Raw genomic sequence first — 17,776 nt, 5'->3', positions numbered from 1 at the left:
AAACGTTGTTACTTTAAATACAGGATATAAATTAAGAATAGACAATTCTAGATTCTATGGAACATTCTGTCCCCTCCTGTCCCTCCGAAATTCCTTATTCTAGACATTTACTGTCTAAAATCAACATTCATTTCATCGCCTGAGCTTTATTATCTCCAGAAAGTGCTGAATCTGGCTCGGTGCAATTCCACAGACATTAGTTAACCTCTAGTGCCTCACGGTCAGTCGATTCAGTGAGTGCCAGCAGGATTTCCACTGTGGTAGGCATCCCAGCCTCAACTCCTGTCCTCAAATGACATCCACACACTTCCCAGTTGTACAGAGGACAATTATAACCTGTGAACTGCTGCCTTGGCTGAGCTCAACTAACAGCCCAGATCAAGGATCGAACTTGTGACCGTCCCAGTCAGTACTGCAGTGTTCTGAAATTGGGGGTTGGGGGTGCGGTGGGGGGGGGGGGGGGTTGGGGCAGGGTGGGAACAGAATATTTTTAAACAAATTTGGCTCCACCTGTAAAGGAAAACTTCGTCACAATGCACAATTCTGAACTCTTTCCAAATTAGACAAGCAAGTGAAATGCATCATCAAAAACAGTGAGACATTTTAGAATGGCTCAAGTCACTGAATTAGCTTTACAATCATTGCACAGTACAGAAGGGAGCGACTGGTAATGGTAGCTCGGTTCGTAAAGTCCCCCAACACAAGATATTGCTCTGGAACTTTTTAATATGCATCTCTTCCAAGAAACAGAAGTAAAATTCGACATCTTGAAACAACTGCCTCCTCATCAGGAAATTGAACCCCGGTCTCCTGCGTGACAGGCAGGGATACTCACCACTACACTAACGAGGAACTGACGTGTACCAGCTCTGTCAGAGCAGGAATCGAGTCACTGTGAACAGAACTGGACACCAGGAGAAGTCGACAGACACATTGAGAGACAGAGAAAAACCGACAAACAGGGAGAGACAGACAGCGAGATAGAGACAACGAGAGACAGTTTGTGTGAGACTGAGAAGGAGAGGCAGACTGAGTGCGAAAAAGAATCAAATATATACATATACAGAGATGTGTGTGTGTGATCTATTAAGAGAGAAAGGGAAAGAGTGAGAGAAAGACAATGAATAAAGACAGTGACGCGGAGAGAGAGAGATAGAGAGAGAGCGATAGAGACTAAAACAGAAAATGATGGAAATACTTCTCAGCTTACAAGCAGGGACTAACAGAGACAGGCAAAGACATGGACAGACCGAAATGATGATGGGAAAGAGAGAGCGGGTCAGACAAAGAGTCTGAGAGAATCCCATTGGAACAGACGTGGCACCGTGAGAAAGAGACAGATTGAGAGACAGAGACAAACAGAGAAACAGGGACAGACAGAGTGAGTCAGACTGAGAGAGACAAAGACTCAAACATACAACACTCTCTGAAGAGAGAGAGAGGCAGAAACCGAGCGACACAGATACATTTCACAATTTCATTTTATTATCGGTTCAGAGTGTCACATTGTTACAGAAAATTGCTGATTCAACCGATGAAAATCCGGTCTCACTGATCAGAATGGGAGGAAATCCGTGTTAAATTAAAGAGATACCAGAAGTGGGGGACGAACCCACGCGGGACAAACCCGTTGAGTTTTAAGGCCAACGCCTCAACCACTCGGCTATTCTGGTCCTGTGAGAACCTGGATTCTGTCTCTGTGAGAATCTGGGCTTCAAACCCAACCCCACATACAAATACATACACATCGGCTTTCAGTGAGCATTAACGAACATTTTTAGTAATATTGACATGGGGGCAACTCTCCTATTCTTTTTCGAGTAATACACTGGGAACTTTCATATCCACCCGAGGGTGCAGACGGAGCTTCAATTTAACATTTCATCCGAAAGTCAACAGCTTCAACATTGCAAAATTCCCCAAGTGCTGCACTTGAGTGTTAGCCAAGATGATATGCTCAAGTCTCAGGAGTGCGACTTGAACAGACAAACTCCCGATTCAGTCGAGAATGCGGCCACTGAACCAAAGCCGATACAAAAGTTCACAACCGTATTATTTTCCCCAGGTCGTTTTTATAAGTTCCAGGACATACCAAATTCATGGTGATGATTTCCACAGACAGTTGCACATACACAGAGACATATAAAGAGATAGACAGACACAGAGACCCACACACACATAACTAAAAATTTGCACGCACCAACGGGCATGCACAGATGCCTCAGACATCTCGAGGGAAAGACAGGCTGAATCACTGTCGCAACTTTGACTGATGTTTGCGATTTTTGAAACGTATGTATCGTGAATATTTCAGATCAATAAAAATGAGAAAAAAATTTCAAAGTTGAAAGGAGTGGGACGTTATTCCATCCAGACTGAGAGAGACAAAGACTCAAACATACAAACACATACACAACTCTCTGAAGAGAGCGAGAGAGGCAGAGACCGAGCGACACAGATACATTTCACAATTTCATTTCATTATCGGTTCAGAGTGTCACATTGTTACAGAAAATTGCTGATTCAACCGATGAAAATCCGGTCTCACTGATCAGAATGGGAGGAAATCCGTGTTAAATTAAAGAGATACCAGGAGTGGGGTACGAACCTACGCGGGAAAAAACCTTTAAAATTTAAGGCCAACGCCTCAACCACTCGGCTATCCTGGTCCTCTGAGAACCTGCATTCTGTCCCTGTGAGAATCTGGGCTTCAACCCCAACCCCACATACAAACACATACACATCGGCTTTCAGTGAGTATTTACGAACATTTTTAGTAAAATTGAGACGGGGGCAACTCTCCTATTGTTTTTCGAGTAATGCACTGGGAACTTTCATATCCACCCGAGGGTGCAGACGGAGCTTCAATTTATCATTTCATCCTAAAATCAACAGCTTCAACATTGCAAAATTCCCCAAGTGCTGCACTTGCGTGTTAGCCAAGATGATAATGCTTAAGTCGCAGAAGTGCGAATTGAACACACAAACGCCCGATTCAGTCGAGAATGCTGCCACTGAACCAAAGCCGATACAAAAGTTCACAACCTTATTATTTCCCCCAAGTCTTTTTTATAAGTTCCAGGACATACCAAATTCATGGTGATGATTTCCACAGACAGTTGCACATACACAGAGACATATATAGAAATAGACAGACACAGAGACACGCACACACATAACTAAAAATTTACACGCACCAACGGGCATGCACAGATGCCTCAGACATCTCGAGGGATAGACAGGCTGAATCACTGTCGCAACTTTGACTGATGTTTGCGATTTTTGAAACGGATGGATCGTGAATATTGCAGATTAATAAAAATGAGAAAGAAATGTCAGTGTTGAAAGGTGTGGGACGTTATTCCATCTATCTCAGGATCAGTTTGGCAGACAACCGGTTAACTTGTGAAATGGAATGAAAAATGCTGAGAATCGTAGTCGGCAGGATTCGAACCTGCGCGGGATAACCCCATGGATTTCTAGTCCATCGCCTTAACCACTCGGCCACGACTGCTTTGTCACTGTCATTTTAAACGTTACTCAGAAAAAACTCAGTCATCCATCTCTGTGCAGCAGACGGCCAAAGACTCCTGAAAAATTCTCCATTTGCTAAAAATCTGGACGAGGCAATCTCATCTACCTGTATTTTTACAGTTCGAGATTGCTCTGGAACTTTTTAATATGCATCTCTTCCAAGAAACAGAAGTAAAATTCGACATCTTGAAACAACTGCCTCCCCGTTGGGAATTGAACCCCTCTCTCCCGCGTGACAGGCGGGGATACTCACCACTATACTAACGAGGAACTGACGTGTACCAGTTCTGTCAGAGCAGTAATCGAGCCACTGTGAACAGAACTGGACACCATGAGAAGTGGACAGACACATTGAGAGACAGAGAAAAACCGACAAACAGGGAGAGACAGACAGCGAGATAGAGACAACGAGAGACAGAAAGTGTGAGACTGAGAAGGAGAGGCAGACTGAGTGAGAAAAAGACTCAAACATATACATATACAGAGATGTGTGTGTGTGATCTATGAAGAGAGAGAAGGAAAGAGTGATAGAAAGACAATGATAAAGACAGTGACAAGCAGACAGTTGGAGAGAGAGCGATCGAGACCAAAACAGAAAATGATGGAAATACTTCTCAGCTTACAGGCAGGGACTAACAGAGACAGGCAAAGACATGGACAGACCGAAATGATGGGAAAGAGAGAGCCAGTCAGAAAAAGAGTCTCAGAGAATCCCATTGGAACAGACGTGGCACCGTGAGAAAGAGACAGATATAGAGACAGAGACAAACAGAGAAACAGGGACAGACAGAGTGAGTCAGACTGAGAGAGACAAAGACTCAAACATACAAACACATACACAACTCTCTGAAGAGAGCGAGAGAGGCAGAGACCGAGCGACACAGATACATTTCACAATTTCATTTCATTATCGGTTCAGAGTGTCACATTGTTACAGAAAATTGCTGATTCAACCGATGAAAATCCGGTCTCACTGATCAGAATGGGAGGAAATCCGTGTTAAATTAAAGAGATACCAGGAGTGGGGTACGAACCTACGCGGGAAAAAACCTTTAAAATTTAAGGCCAACGCCTCAACCACTCGGCTATCCTGGTCCTCTGAGAACCTGCATTCTGTCCCTGTGAGAATCTGGGCTTCAACCCCAACCCCACATACAAACACATACACATCGGCTTTCAGTGAGTATTTACGAACATTTTTAGTAAAATTGAGACGGGGGCAACTCTCCTATTGTTTTTCGAGTAATGCACTGGGAACTTTCATATCCACCCGAGGGTGCAGACGGAGCTTCAATTTAACATTTCATCCTAAAATCAACAGCTTCAACATTGCAAAATTCCCCAAGTGCTGCACTTGAGTGTTAGCCAAGATGATAATGCTTAAGTCGCAGAAGTGCGAATTGAACACACAAACGCCCGATTCAGTCGAGAATGCTGCCACTGAACCAAAGCCGATACAAAAGTTCACAACCTTATTATTTCCCCCAAGTCTTTTTTATAAGTTCCAGGACATACCAAATTCATGGTGATGATTTCCACAGACAGTTGCACATACACAGAGACATATATAGAAATAGACAGACACAGAGACACGCACACACATAACTAAAAATTTACACGCACCAACGGGCATGCACAGATGCCTCAGACATCTCGAGGGATAGACAGGCTGAATCACTGTCGCAACTTTGACTGATGTTTGCGATTTTTGAAACGGATGGATGGTGAATATTGCAGATTAATAAAAATGAGAAAGAAATGTCAGTGTTGAAAGGTGTGGGACGTTATTCCATCTATCTCAGGATCAGTTTGGCAGACAACCGGTTAACTTGTGAAATGGAATGAAAAATGCTGAGAATCGTAGTCGGCAGGATTCGAACCTGCGCGGGATAACCCCATGGATTTTTAGTCCATCGCCTTAACCACTCGGCCACGACTGCTTTGTTACTGTCATTTTAAACGTTACTCAGAAAAAACTCAGTCATCCATCTCTGTGCAGCAGACGGCCAAAGACTCCTGAAAAATTCTCCGTTTGCTAAAAATCGAAACGAGGCAATCTCATCTACCTGTATTTTTACAGTTCGATATTGCTCTGGAAATCTTTAATATGAATCTCTTCCAAGAAACAGAAGTAAAATTCTACATCTTGAAACAACTGCCTCCCCGTTGGGGAATTGAAACCCGGTCTCCCGCGTGACAGGCAGGGATACACACCACTATACTAACGAGGAACTGACGTGCACCACTTCCGTCAGAGCAGGAATCGAGCAACTGTGAGCAGAACTGGACACCATGAGAAGTCGACAGACACATGGAGAGACAGAGACAAACCGACAAACAGGGAGAGACAGACAGCGAGATCGAGACAACGAGAGACAGAAAGTGTGAGACTGAGAAGGAGAGGCAGACTGAGTGAGAAAAAGACTCAAACATATACATATACATTGATGTGTGTGTGTGATCTATTAAGAGAGAGAGGGAAAGAATGAGAGAAAGACAATGATAAAGACAGTGACAAGGAGAGAGACAGATGGAGAGAGAGCGATAGAGAATAAAACAGAAAATGATGGAAATACTTCTCAACTTACAGGCAGGGACTAACAGAGACAGGCAAAGGCATGGACAGACCGAAATGATGGGAAAGAGAGAGCCAGTCAGACAAACAGTCTCAGAGAATCCCATTGGAACAGGCGTGGCACCGTGAGAAAGAGACAGATTGAGAGACAGAGACAAACAGAGAAACAGGGACAGACAGAGTGAGTCAGACTGAGAGAGACAAAGACTCAAACATACAAACACATACACCACTCTCTGAAGAGAGAGAGAGAGGTAGAGACCGAGCGACGCAGATATATTTCACAATTTCATTTCATTATCGGTTCAGAGAGTCACATTGTTACAGAAAATTGCTGATTCAACCGATGAAAATCCGGTCTCACTGATCAGAATGGGAGGAAATCCGTGTTAAATTAAAGAGATACCAGGAGTCGGGTACGAAACAGCGCGGGAAAAAGCCATTAAAATTTAAGGCCAACGCCTCAACCACTCGGCTATATTGGTCCTGTGAGAACCTGCATTCTGTCTCTGTGAGAAACTGGGCTTCAACCACAACCCCACATACAAACACATACACATTGGCTTTCAGTGAGCATTTACGAACATTTTTAGTAATATTGAGACGGGGGCAACTCTCCTATTCTTTTTCGAATAATGCACTGGGAACTTTCATATCCACCCGAGGGTGCAGACGGAGCTTCAATTTAACATTTCATCCGAAAGCCAACAGCTTCAACATTACAAAATTCCCCAAGTGCTGCACTTGAGTGTTAGCCAAGATGATAATGCTCAAGTCTCAGAAGTGCGACTTGAACACACAAACTCCCGATTCAGTCGAGAATGCTGCCACTGAACCAAAGCCGATACAAAAGTTCACAACCTTATTATTTCCCCCAAGTCTGTTTTCTAAGTTCCAGGACATATAAAATTCATGGTGATGATTTCCACAGAGAGTTGCACATACACAGAGACATATATAGAGATAGACAGACACAGAGACACACATAACCAAAAATTTGCACGCACCAACGGGCATGCACAGATGCCTTCGTCATCTCGAGGGACAGACAGGCTAAATCACTGTCGGAACTTTGACTGATGTTTGCGATTTTTGAAACGGATGTATCGTGAATATTGCAGATTAATAAAAATGAGAAAAAAATGTCAGTGTTAAAAGGTGTGGGACGTTATTCCATCTATCTCAGGATCAGTTCGGCAGAGAACCGGTTAAATTGTGAAATGGAATGAAAAATGCTGCGAATCGTAGTCGGCAGGATTCGAACCTCCGCGGGATAACCCAATGGATTTCTAGTCCATCGCCTTAACCACTCGGCCACGACTATTGTGTCGCTGCCTTTTTAAACGTCACTCAGAAAAAACTCAGTCATCCATCTCTGTGCAGCAGATGGCCAAAGACTCCTGAAAAATTCTCCGTTTGCTTAAAATCTATACGAGGCAACCTCCTCTACCTGTATTTTTACAGTTCGATATTACTCTGGAACTTTTTGATATGAATCTCTTCCATGAAACAGAAGTAAAATTTTACAATTTGAAACAACTGCCTCCCCGTCGGGGAATTGAACCCCGGTCTCCACGCGTGACAGGCGGGGATACTCACCACTATACTAACGACGAACTGACGTGCACCACTTCCGTCAGAGCAGGAATCGAGCAACTGTGAGCAGAACTGGACACCATGAGAAGTCGACAGACACATTGAGAGACAGAGACAAACCGACAAACAGGGAGAGACAGACAGCGAGATAGAGATAACGAGAGACAGAAAGTGTGAGACTGAGAAGGAGAGGCAGACTGAGTCAGAAAAAGACTCAAACATATACATATACAGAGATGTGTGTGTGTGATCTATTCAGAGAGAGAGGGAAAGAGTGATAGAAAGACAATGATAAAAACAGTGACAAGGAGAGACACAGATGGAGAGAGAGCGATAGAGACTATAACAGAAAATGATGGAAATACTTCTCAGCTTACAGGCAGGGACTAACAGAGACAGGCAAAGGCATGGACAGACCGAAATGATGGGAAAGAGAGAGTCAGTCAGACAAAGAGTCTCAGAGAATCCCATTGGAACAGGCGTGGCACCGTGAGAAAGAGACAGGTTGAGAGACAGAGACAAACAGAGAAACAGGGACAGACAGAGTGAGTCAGACTGAGAGAGACAAAGACTCAAACATACAAACACATACACAACTCTCTGAAGAGAGAGAGAGAGGTAGAGACCGAGCGACGCAGATATATTTCACAATTTCATTTCATTATCGGTTCAAAGTGTCACATTGTTACAGAAAATTGCTGATTCAACCGATGAAAATCCGGTCTCACTGATCACAATGGGAGGAAATCCGTGTTAAATTAAAGAGATACCAGGAGTGGGGTACGAAACCTCGCGGGAAAAAGCCATTAAAATTCAAGGACAACGCCTCAACCACTCGGCTATCCTGGTCCTGTGAGAACCTGCATTCTGTCTCTGTGAGAATCTGGGCTTCAACCCCGACCCCACATACAAACACATACACATCGGCTTTCAGTGAGCATTTGCGAACATTTTTAGTAATATTGAGACGGGGGCAACTCTCCTATTCTTTTTCGAGTAATGCACTGGGAACTTTCATCTCCACCCGAGGGTGCAGACGGAGCTTAAATTTAACATTTCATCCGAAAGCCAACAGCTTCAACATTGCAAAATTCCCGAAGTTCTGCACTTGAGTGTTTGCCAAGATCATAATGCTCACGTCTCAGAAGTGCGACTTGAACACACAAACTCCCGATTCAGTCGAGAATGCTGCCACTGAACCAAAGCCGATACAAAAGTTCACAACCTTATTATTTCCCCCAAGTCTGTTTTATAAGTTCCAGGACATATAAAATTCATGGTGATGATTTCCACAGAGAGTTGCACATACAAAGAGACATATATAGAGATAGACAGACACAGAGACACACAAACACATAACCAAAAATTTGCACGCACCAACGGGCATGCACAGATGCCTTCGTCATCTCGAGGGATAGACAGGCTGAATCACTGTCGGAACTTTGACTGATGTTTGCGATTTTTGAAACGGATGTATCGTGAATATTGCAGATTAATAAAAATGAGAAAAAAATGTCAGTGTTGAAAGGTGTGGGACGTTATTCCATCTATCTCAGGATCAGTTTGGCAGAGAACCGGTTAAGTTGTGAAATGGAATGAAAAATGCTGAGAATCGTGGTCGGCAGGATTCGAACCTGCGCAGAATAAACCAATGGATTTCGACTCCATCGCCTTAACCACTCGGCCACGACTACTGTGTCGCTGCCTTTTTAAACGATACTCAGAATAAACTCAGTCATCCATCTCTGTGCAGCAGATGGCCAAAGACTCCTGAAAAATTCTCCGTTTGCTAAAAATCTGTACGAGGCAACCTCCTCCACCTGTATTTATACAGTTCGATATTGCTCTGGAACTTTTTGATATGTATCTCTTCCAAGAAACAGAAGTAAAATTTTACAATTTGAAACAACTGCCTCCCCGTCGGGGAATTGAAACCCGGTTTCCCCGCGTGACAGGCGGTGATACTCACCACTATACTAACGAGGAACCGACGTGTACCATTTCTGTCAGAGCAGGAATCGAGCCACTGTGAACAGAACTGGACACCATGAGAAGTCGACAGACACATTGAGAGACAGAGACAAACCGACAAACAGGGAGAGACAGATACCGAGATAGAGACAACGAGAGACAGAAAATGTGAGACTGAGAAGGAGAGGCAGATTGGGTGAGAAAAAGACTCCAACACATACAGAGACAGAGATGTGTGTGTGTGATCTATTAAGAGAGAAAGGGAAAGAGTGAGAGAAAGACAATGATAAAGACAGTGACAAGGAGAGAGACAGATAGAGAGAGAGAGATAGAGACTAAAACAGAAAATGATGGAAATACATCTCAGGTTAGAGGCAGAGACTAACAGAAAAAGGCAAAGACATGGACAGACCGAAATGATGGGAAAGAGAGAGCCAGTCAGAAAAAGAATCTGAGAGAATCCCATTGGAACAGACGTGGGCACCGTGAGAAAGAGACAGATTGAGAGATTGAGACAAACGGAGAAACAGGGACAGACAGAGTGTGTCAGACTGAGAGAGACAAAGTCTCAAACATACAAACACATACACAGCTCTGTGGCGAGAGAGAGAGAGGGAGAGACCGAGCGACAAAGATACATTTCACAATTTCATTTCATTATCGGTTCAGAATGTCACATAGATACAGAAAATTGTTGATTCAACCGTTGAAAATCGGATATCACTGATCAGAATGGGAGGAAATCGTGTTGAATTAAATAGATACCAGGAGTGGGGAAGAAGCCACGCTGGAAAAACCCTTTGAAGTTTAAGGCCAACGCCTTAACCACTCGGCTATCCTGGTCCGGTGAGCGCTTGCTTTGTGTCTCTGTGACAAACTGGGCTTCAACCCCAACCGCACATACAAACACATGCACATAGTCTTTTAGTGAGCATTTACGAACATTTTTAGGAATATTGACACGGGGGCAACTCTCCTACTCTGTTTCGAGTAATGCTCTGGGACCTTTCATATCCACCCGAGGTTGCATACGGAGCTTCAATTTAACATTTCATCCGAAAGTCAACAGCTTCAACATTGCAAAATTCCCCAAGGGCTGCACTTGAGTGTTAGCCAAGATGATATGCTCAAGTCCAAGGAGTGCGACTTGAACACACAAAGTCCTGATTCAGTCGAGAATGCTGCCACTGAACCAAAGCCGATACAAAAGTTCACAACCGTATTATTTTCCCCAAGTCTTTTTTATAAGTTCCAGGACATACCAAATTCATGGTGATGATTTCCACAGACAGTTGCGCATATACATAGACAAAAATAGAGATAGACAGACACAGAGACACACACACGTAACCAAAAATTTACACGCACCAACGGGCATGCACAGATGCCTCAGACATCTCGCGGGATAGACAGGCTGAATCACTGTCGCAACGTTGACGGATTTTTGCGATTTTTTTAAACTGATGTATCGTGAATATTGCAGATTAATAAAAATGAGAAACAAATGTCAGTGTTGAAAGGTTTCGGACGTTATTCCATTTATCTCATGATCAGTTTGGCAGAGAACTGGTTAAATTGTGAAATGGAATGAAAAATGCTGAGAATCGTAGTCGGCAGGATTCGAACCTGCGCGGGAAAATCCCAATGGATTTCTAGTCCATCGCCTTAACCACTCGGCCACGACGACTGTGTCGCTGGCTTTTTAAACGTTACTCAGAAAAAACTCAGTCATTCATCTCTGTGCAGCAGACGGCCAAAGAATCCTGAAAAAGTCTCCGTTAGCTCAAAATCTGGAAGAGGCAAACTCCTCTGCCTGTATTTTCACAGTTCGATGTCGCTCTGGAATTTTTAATATGTATCTCTACCAAGAAACAAATGTAAAATTCAACATTTTGAAACAACTGCCGCCCTGTCGGGGAATTGAACCCCGGTCTCCCGCGTGACAGGCAGGGATATTCACCACTTTACTAACGAGGAACTGACGGGCAAGTATTCTGTCGGAGCAGGAATCGAGCTGTGAACAGAACTGGACACCATGAGAAGTCGACAGACACATTGAGAAACAGAGACAAACCGACAAACAGGGAGAGACAGACACCGAGATAGAGACAACGAGAGACAGAAAGTGTGAGACTGAGAAGGAGAGGCAGAATGGATGAGAAAAAGACTCCAACACATACAGAGACAGAGATGTGTGTGTGATCTATTAAGAGAGAGAGGGAAAGAGTGAGAGAAAGACAATGATAAAGACAGTGACAAGGAGAGAGACAGATAGAGAGAAAGAGATAGAGACTAAAACAGAAAATGATGGAAATACTTCTCAGGTTAGAGGCAGGGACTAACAGAGACAGGCAAAGACATGGACAGACCGAAATGATGGGAAAGAGAGAGCCAGTCAGAAAAAGAATCTGAGAGAATCCGATTGGAACAGACGTGGGCAAAGGGAGAAAGAGACAGATTGAGAGACTGAGACAAACGGAGAAACAGGGACAGACAGAGTGAGTCAGACTGAGAGAGACAAAGACTCAAACATACAAACCTCTGTGAAGAGAGAGGCAGAGACCGAGCGACACAGATACATTTCACAATTTCATTTCATTATCGGTTCAGAGTGTAACATAGTTACAGAAAATTGTTGATTCAACCGATGAAAATCGGATATCACTGATCAGAATGGGAGGAAATCCGTGTTAAATTAAATAGATACCATGAGTGGGGAAGAACCCACGCTGGAAAAACCCTTTGAAGTTTAAGACCAACGCCTTAACCACTCGGCTATCCTGGTCCTGTGAGAGTTTGGTTTGTGTCTCTGTAGCAAACTGGGCTTCAACCCCAACCCCACATACAAACACATGCACATAGTCTTTTAGTGAGCATTTACGAACATTTTGAGGAATATTGACACGGGGGCAACTCTCCTACTCTGTTCCGAGTAATGCTCTGGGACCTTTCATATCCACCCGAGGGTGCAGACGGAGCTTCAATTTAACATTTCATCCGAAAGTCAACAGCTTCAACATTGCAAAATTCCCCAAGTGCTGCACTTGAGTGTTAGCCAAGATGATATGCTCAAGTCGAAGGAGTGCGACTTGAACACACAAACTCCTGATTCAGTCGAGAATGCTGCCACTGAACCAAAGCCGATACAAAAGTTCACAACCGTATTATTTTCCCCAAGTCTTTTTTATAAGTTCCAAGACATACCAAATTCATGGTGATGATTTCCACAGACAGTTGCACATACACAGAGACAAAAATAGAGATAGACAGACACAGAGACACACATAACCAAAAATTTACACGCACCAACGGGCATGCACAGATGCCTTAGACATCTCGAGGGATAGACAGGCTGAATCACTGTCGCAACTTTGACTGATTGTCGCGATTTTTTAATCGGATGTATCGTGAATATTGCAGATTAATAAAAATGAGAACAAATGTCAGTTTTGAAAGGTGTGGGACGTTATTCCAATTATCACATGATCAGTTTGTTCGACAACTGGTTAAATTGTGAAATGAAATGAAAAATGCTGCGAATCGTAGTCGGCAGGATTCGAACCTGCGCGGGAAAATCCCAATGGATTTCTAGTCCATCGCCTTAACCACTCGGCCACGACTACTGTGTCGCCTGCTTTTTAAACGTTACTCAGAAAAAACTCAGTAATCCATCTCTGTGCAGCAGACGGCCAAAGAATCCTGAAAAGGTCTCCGTCAGCTAAAAATCTGGAAGAGGCAAACTCCTCTCCCTGTATTTTCACAGTTCGGATTTCGCTCTGGAATTTTTAATATGTATGTACCAAGAAACAGAAGTAAAAATCAACATTTTGAAACATCTGCCTCCCCGTCGGGGAATTGAACCCCGGTCTCCCGCGTGACAGGCGGGGATACTCACCACTATACTAACGAGGAACTGACGGATAGCTGCTCTGTCGGAGCAGGAATCGAGCTGTGAACAGAACTGGACACCATGAGAAGTCGACAGACACATTGAGAGACAGAGACAAACCGACAAACAGGGAGAGACAGACACCGAGATAGAGACAACGAGAGACAGAAAGTGTGAGACTGAGAAGGAGAGGCAGATTGGGTGAGAAAAAGACGCAAACACATACAGAGACAGAGATTTGTGTGTTTGATCTATTAAGAGAGAAAGGGAAAGAGTGAGAGAAAGACAATGATAAAGACAGTGACAAGGAGAGAGACAGATAGAGAGAAAGAGATAGAGACTAAAACAGAAAATGATGGAAATACTTCTCAGGTTAGAGGCAGGGACTAACAGAGACAGGCAAAGAAATGGACAGACCGAAATGATGGGAAAGAGAGAGCCAGTCAGACAAAGAATCTGAGAGAATCCCATTGGAACAGACGTGGGCACCGTGAGAAAGAGACAGATTGAGAGACTGAGACAAACGGAGAAACAGGGACAGACAGAGTGAGTCAGACTGAGAGAGACAAAGACTCAGACATACAAACACATACACAGCTCTGTGGAGAGAGAGAGAGAGGCAGAGACCGAGCGACACAGATACATTTCACAATTTCATTTCATTATCGGTTCAGAGTGACACATATTTACAGAAAATTGTTGATTCAACCGATGAAAATCGGACATCACTGATCAGAATGGGAGGAAATCTGTGTTAAAATAAATAGAAACCAGGAGTGGGGAAGAACCTACGGTGGAAACCCTTTGAAGTTTAAGGCCAACGACATAACCACTCGTTTATCCTGGCCCTGTGAGAGCTTGGATTCTGTCTTTGTGACAAACTGGGCTTCAACCCCAACCCCACATACAAACAAATGCACATTGTCTTTTAGTGAGCATTTACGAACATTTTTAGTAATATTTACACGGGGGCAACTCTCCTACTCTGTTTCGAGTAAGGCTCTGGGACCTTTCATATCCACCCGAGGGTGCAGACGGAGCTTCAATTTAACATTTCATCCGAAAGTCAACAGCTTCAACATTGCAAAATTCCCCAAGTGCTGCACTTGAGTGTTAGCCAAGATGATATGCTCAAGTCCAAGGAGTGCGACTTGAACACACAAACTCCTGATTCAGTCGAGAATGCTGCCACTGAACCAAAGCCGATACAAAAGTTCACAACCGTATTATTTTCCCCAAGTCCTTTTTATAAGTTCCAGGACATACCAAATTCATGGTGATGATTTCCACAGACAGTTGCACATACACAGAGACAAAAATAGAGATAGACAGACACAGAGACACACATAACCAAAAATTTACACGCACCAACGGGCATGCACAGCTGCCTTAGACATCTCGAGGGATAGACAGGCTGAATCACTGTCGCAACTTTGACTGATTGTTGCGATTTTTTAATCGGATGTATCGTGAATATTGCAGATTAATAAAAATGAGAACAAATGTCAGTGTTGAAAGGTGTGGGACGTTATTCCAATTATCACATGATCAGTTTGTTCGAGAACTGGTTAAATTGTGAAATGGAATGAAAAATGCTGAGAATCGCAGTCGGCAGGATTCCAACCTGCGCGGGAAAATCCCAATGGATTTCTAGTCCATCGCCTTAACCACTGGGCCACGACTACTGTGTCGCTGGCTTTTTAAACGTTACTCAGAAAAACCTCAGTCATCCATCTCTGTGCAGCAGACGGCCAAAGAATCCTGAAAAGGTCTCCGTCAGCTAAAAATCTGGAAGAGGCAAACTCCTCTCCCTGTATTTTCACAGTTCGGATTTCGCTCTGGAATTTTTAATATGTATGTACCAAGAAACAGAAGTAAAAATCAACATTTTGAAACATCTGCCTCCCCGTCGGGGAATTGAACCCCGGTCTCCCGCGTGACAGGCGGGGATACTCACCACTATACTAACGAGGAACTGACGGATAGCTGCTCTGTCGGAGCAGGAATCGAACTGTGAACAGAACTGGACACCATGAGAAGTCGACAGACACATTGAGAGACAGAGACAAACCGACAAACAGGGAGAGACAGACACCGAGATAGAGACAACGAGAGACAGAAAGTGTGAGACTGAGAAGGAGAGGCAGATTGGGTGAGAAAAAGACGCAAACACATACAGAGACAGAGATTTGTGTGTTTGATCTATTAAGAGAAAGGGAAAGAGTGAGAGAAAGACAATGATAAAGACAGTGACAAGGAGAGAGACAGATAGAGAGAAAGAGATAGAGACTAAAACAGAAAATGATGGAAATACTTCTCAGGTTAGAGGCAGGGACTAACAGAGACAGGCAAAGAAATGGACAGACCAAAATGATGGGAAAGAGAGAGCCAGTCAGACAAAGAATCTGAGAGAATCCCATTGGAACAGACGTGGGCACCGTGAGAAAGAGACAGATTGAGAGACTGAGACAAATGGAGAAACAGGGACAGACAGAGTGAGTCAGACTGAGAGAGACAAAGACTCAGACATACAAACACATACACAGCTCTGTGGAGAGAGAGAGAGAGGCAGAGACCGAGCGACACAGATACATTTCACAATTTCATTTCATTATCGGTTCAGAGTGACACATATTTACAGAAAATTGTTGATTCAACCGATGAAAATCAGACATCACTGATAAGAATGGGAGGAAATCTGTGTTAAAATAAATAGAAACCAGGAGTGGGGAAGAACCTACGGTGGAAACCCTTTGAAGTTTAAGGCCAACGACATAACCACTCGTTTATCCTGACCCTGTGAGAGCTTGGATTCTGTCTTTGTGACAAACTGGGCTTCAACCCCAACCCCACATACAAACACATGCACATTGTCTTTTAGTGAGCATTTACGAACATTTTTAGTAATATTTACACGGGGGCAACTCTCCTACTCTGTTTCGAGTAATGCTCTGGGACCTTTCATATCCACCCGAGGGTGCAGACGGAGCTTCAATTTAACATTTCATCCGAAAGTCAACAGCTTCAACATTGCAAAATTCCCCAAGTGCTGCACTTGAGTGTTAGCCAAGATGATATGCTCAAGTCCAAGGAGTGCGACTTGAACACACAAACTCCTGATTCAGTCGAGAATGCTGCCACTGAACCAAAGCCGATACAAAAGTTCACAACCGTATTATTTTCCCCAAGTCTTTTTTATAAGTTCCAGGACATACCAAATTCATGGTGATGATTTCCACAGACAGTTGCGCATATACATAGACAAAAATAGAGATAGACAGACACAGAGACACACACACGTAACCAAAAATTTACACGCACCAACGGGCATGCACAGATGCCTCAGACATCTCGCGGGATAGACAGGCTGAATCACTGTCGCAACGTTGACGGATTTTTGCGATTTTTTTAAACTGATGTATCGTGAATATTGCAGATTAATAAAAATGAGAAACAAATGTCAGTGTTGAAAGGTTTGGGACGTTATTCCATTTATCTCATGATCAGTTTGGCAGAGAACTGGTTAAATTGTGAAATGGAATGAAAAATGCTGAGAATCGTAGTCGGCAGGATTCGAACCTGCGCGGGAAGATCCCGATGGATTTCTAGTCCATCGCCTTAACCACTCGGCCACGACTACTGTGTCGCTGGCTTTTTAAACGTTACTCAGAAAAAACTCAGTCATTCATCTCTGTGCAGCAGACGGCCAAAGAATCCTGAAAAAGTCTCCGTTAGCTCAAAATCTGGAAGAGGCAAACTCCTCTGCCTGTATTTTCACAGTTCGATGTCGCTCTGGAATTTTTAATATGTATCTCTACCAAGAAACAAATGTAAAATTCAACATTTTGAAACAACTGCCGCCCTGTCGGGGAATTGAACCCCGGTCTCACCGCGTGACAGGCAGGGATATTCACCACTTTACTAACGAGGAACTGACGGGCAAGTATTCTGTCGGAGCAGGAATCGAGCTGTGAACAGAACTGGACACCATGAGAAGTCGACAGACACATTGAGAAACAGAGACAAACCGACAAACAGGGAGAGACAGACACCGAGATAGAGACAACGAGAGACAGAAAGTGTGAGACTGAGAAGGAGAGGCAGAATGGATGAGAAAAAGACTCCAACACATACAGAGACAGAGATGTGTGTGTGATCTATTAAGAGAGAGAGGGAAAGAGTGAGAGAAAGACAATGATAAAGACAGTGAC

At 43.7% G+C, this 17,776-nt stretch overlaps 8 non-coding genes across 8 annotated transcripts; all 8 read right to left on the bottom strand.

Annotated features, from left to right (window-relative positions):
* Window positions 1-3,433: 3,433 nt before the first annotated feature.
* trnas-aga (transfer RNA serine (anticodon AGA)) lies at window positions 3,434-3,514 on the bottom strand. Its single transcript has one exon. It is a non-coding gene; the product is annotated as a tRNA-Ser (tRNA).
* A 1,879-nt stretch (window positions 3,515-5,393) lies between these two features.
* Window positions 5,394-5,474, bottom strand: trnaf-aaa (transfer RNA phenylalanine (anticodon AAA)). Its single transcript has one exon. It is a non-coding gene; the product is annotated as a tRNA-Phe (tRNA).
* A 3,844-nt stretch (window positions 5,475-9,318) lies between these two features.
* Window positions 9,319-9,399, bottom strand: trnas-cga (transfer RNA serine (anticodon CGA)). Its single transcript has one exon. It is a non-coding gene; the product is annotated as a tRNA-Ser (tRNA).
* A 1,882-nt stretch (window positions 9,400-11,281) lies between these two features.
* Window positions 11,282-11,363, bottom strand: trnas-aga (transfer RNA serine (anticodon AGA)). Its single transcript has one exon. It is a non-coding gene; the product is annotated as a tRNA-Ser (tRNA).
* Window positions 11,364-13,217: 1,854 nt separating this feature from the next.
* trnas-aga (transfer RNA serine (anticodon AGA)) lies at window positions 13,218-13,299 on the bottom strand. Its single transcript has one exon. It is a non-coding gene; the product is annotated as a tRNA-Ser (tRNA).
* Window positions 13,300-13,516: 217 nt separating this feature from the next.
* Window positions 13,517-13,588, bottom strand: trnad-guc (transfer RNA aspartic acid (anticodon GUC)). Its single transcript has one exon. It is a non-coding gene; the product is annotated as a tRNA-Asp (tRNA).
* A 1,879-nt stretch (window positions 13,589-15,467) lies between these two features.
* trnad-guc (transfer RNA aspartic acid (anticodon GUC)) lies at window positions 15,468-15,539 on the bottom strand. The gene has a single exon. It is a non-coding gene; the product is annotated as a tRNA-Asp (tRNA).
* Window positions 15,540-17,123: 1,584 nt separating this feature from the next.
* On the bottom strand, window positions 17,124-17,205 carry trnas-aga (transfer RNA serine (anticodon AGA)). The gene has a single exon. It is a non-coding gene; the product is annotated as a tRNA-Ser (tRNA).
* Between the last annotated feature and the right edge of the window lie 571 nt (window positions 17,206-17,776).

The sequence above is a fragment of the Pristiophorus japonicus genome, chromosome 23, assembly GCF_044704955.1.
Source record: "Pristiophorus japonicus isolate sPriJap1 chromosome 23, sPriJap1.hap1, whole genome shotgun sequence".
Classification (NCBI taxonomy): domain Eukaryota; kingdom Metazoa; phylum Chordata; class Chondrichthyes; family Pristiophoridae; genus Pristiophorus; species Pristiophorus japonicus.
Note: the sequence above shows the minus strand (reverse complement) of the source record. Positions and strands in the feature narration are given on the sequence as shown.